This window comes from Carlito syrichta, unplaced genomic scaffold (genome assembly GCF_000164805.1).
Source record: "Carlito syrichta isolate Samal-C Ts95f unplaced genomic scaffold, Tarsius_syrichta-2.0.1 Scaffold126828, whole genome shotgun sequence".
NCBI classification, from domain to species: domain Eukaryota; kingdom Metazoa; phylum Chordata; class Mammalia; order Primates; family Tarsiidae; genus Carlito; species Carlito syrichta.
In genome coordinates, this window is record NW_007070924.1 from 45,917 (window position 1) to 48,838 (window position 2,922).

Consider the following 2,922-nt stretch of genomic DNA (forward strand, 5'->3'; position numbering starts at 1 on the left):
CAGTCTGGGAGGAAAGGGCACGGCCCAGAGGGCGGGGCCGAGCCTGCCTGACTCCCACGGAAGGTTTGGACTTGTCACACCCACACGCCCAGAGGGAGTGCGGCAGCGACCACACCCGGATGGGGAAATATCCAGGGTCAGGAGAGACGGGGCTGCAGACAGACTCGCACAGGCAGGCGCGGACTCGGAGATGGACCAGCCCTAGAGCTCGGGGTTAATAAACACCTCCAGCCGGCTCAGAGGCCCCGCTACCAGGCGGGGCCCCTCGCAAGAGAGGCGGGGTCATCCTGCCAGCCCAGGGCCTCGGTTCTGGGTTCCCTGTTCTCCACCTGCATGATGGGGCAGCCAGGGACATTTACCCCAGATAACTGGCACAAGGTGCATTTTCAGAAATGGGCACAACCCAGCTGGTTCCCCAGAGCCCAGCCCAGTAGTCCCTCAGGCTCCTCTTCCTGGCTGGCTCCAGAGCCTGCTGAAGCAGGATGCGCCTCACCAGGATATGCAGGTTCTCAGGAAGATCCAGGGATGCCAGGGTCCCCGCCGGGACCCTCCTCCCAGTGCCACCAGCACGGACCTTCAGTGCTGCCAGGCCCAGGACTCAACCATTGCACTTGGGTTTTCCCACTCGCCTCTCTTTCCCCTCTCTGGATACGGCCCCTGGTGGCTTTTATGATGTCAGATTGAGGGGTAGACGGTTTATTGCCTCTTCCATACACCAAGGGCCAGGGCTGTGCTTTTTTCCTTCTACGGGAGCCCTCAGGGTCTTCAAAAGGGGGTGGTGCCCCCTTTTCCAGGCTCATTTCACTGGTCCCGCTCAAGAAGCCTCTTCCATGGATGTGGAGTCACTCCCCAGATCTTACTGAAGCCCATGCAGTTTTGGTGGGTGGGGGGCAATGTGGACACGCTGGGGCTGGCACTCTGGGACACCCTGGCAGGACTGAGGACAGAACACATCCCTCGCAGCAGGAGAGCCAGGGCCCAGAGACTGGGAGACCAAGTACCAGGATCTGCGATTGGCCACATGCCCCAGTGGGACAGAAAAGACCTGCACCCCTTTTGGCTGCACCTGGTAGGAAATCCAGGAGTCCTCTATTCCTGAAAGGGGAGGGGCTGACCGTGACCCTGGGGGTGGGGAGGACAGCAGGGGCCTCTGCAGAACAAGTAGTAACATGAACACCAAGTGGCCTCCAACGCCCGGCTCCCAGCTGAGGGTGATTAGTGAGATGGCACCAGAGAGGCCACTCAGAGCCTCCCTCCCCGGCCCTGTCTCCACTTTATTCCTGGTGACAATTGTCTTCTAACCACTAGGCACACGCCTGCAATCAGCTCTCCTCAGAAGCCGGCCGTTTGTTAAAAGCCTTCCGGGGCCAGGGGCCGGCTCTTACCACTGGCTTCGTTTCACCGTTAAGACCGGCCCTTTCCTGGAAGTGGGGCCTGGGGGGAAGATCAGACCCCAGATCAGGAACAGCCAGGGGAGAGGGGCTTTGGGAGAGGGTGGGCAGAAAAAGGCAGCGAGGTTGAGGTCTGGAACATTTGAGCTTTGCCTCCTCTCTGCAGAATTCCTCCTGGACTTAAATGAGACTACAAGGGGCCCTCACACGCCCCAGAGATTAAGGGCTAACTGATTCACTGCAAGAAAAACAAGAGCTGACTTCCTGGCGTGACTGTGTAATGCCAGATCAAATCAGGCCCGGCTCCCCAGTTCGTCCCTGGCTCTGAGGAGACTTGTTACTGCGGAATACTCCTGCTCAAAAGGCGGCGACCTTGGCCTCCAAGAAGAAAACAGGAGACCGGGCAAGGATGGAGAGGCGTGGCTATCTGTGTGCCTCAGCTCTGGCCTCTCACCCTTTGGTGAGAGCAGAGTCATTCATTCAGAAGGCGGGGGTGGCCTCAATGTCCCCGCTGTGTGTGGCTGCTGAGTATTTGAAGGTGCCTGGTCTGAAATGAGATGGAATTCTAGTTGCATAATTCATACCCGACTTCAAGGACTTACTATGGAAAAAGAATATAAAAACATCTCATTGTTAATTTTTGGTATTGATTACATATTGAAATATGTTGGATATATTGAATTAAATGAGTGAGATATATTTTTGTTTTTAAATAAATTTTAATTTTTTTTTTGAGTAGGCGTCGTCCCACTCTGTCACCTTGGCTGGAGGGCAGAGGCACACTCATGGCTACCAAAGATTCTACCTGCTGGGATCAGGCAATCCTTCCACCTCATTCTTCCACGTAGCTGAAACTACAGGTGTATGCCATGACACCTAGCTTTTTTGTTTGCTCGTTTGTTTGTTTGTTTGTTTGGTAGACATGAGTTCTCACCAAGTTGCCCAGGCTGGTCTAGAACCCCTGGGTTCAGGCACCTTGGCCTCCCAAAGTGTGGGATTACAGGCGTGATCCACTGTGCCTGGCTACTTTTTTTTTTTCTTTTTTAACGAGGCTACCAGAAAATTTAGAATGACCGATGAGGCTTGCATGTGTGGATCACATTAAGATTCTTTAGGCCACCTAACTCCAGTCAGGATGGCCATCATTAATAAATCAAAAAACAACAGATGCTGGAGAGGATACAGAGGAAAGGGAATGCTTCTACACTGTTGGTGCGAGTGTGGAAAACAGTGTGGTGATTTCTAAAAGATCTAAAAATTGACCTTCCATACAACCCAGCAATCCCCCTTCTGGGAACATACCAGAGGTACTCAAATCATTCTATAAAAAAGATACCTGAGCACACGTGTTTATTGCAACACTGTTCACAATAATAAAAACATGGAACCAACCATGCTGTCCATTGAAAACAGACTACAGCCGGGCTTGGTGGCTCAGCCTGTAATCCCGCGCCTTTGGGAGGCTGAGGTGAGTGGATTGCCTGAGCCTGCGGGTTCTAGACCCACCCGGGCAACTTGGCGAGACCTCATC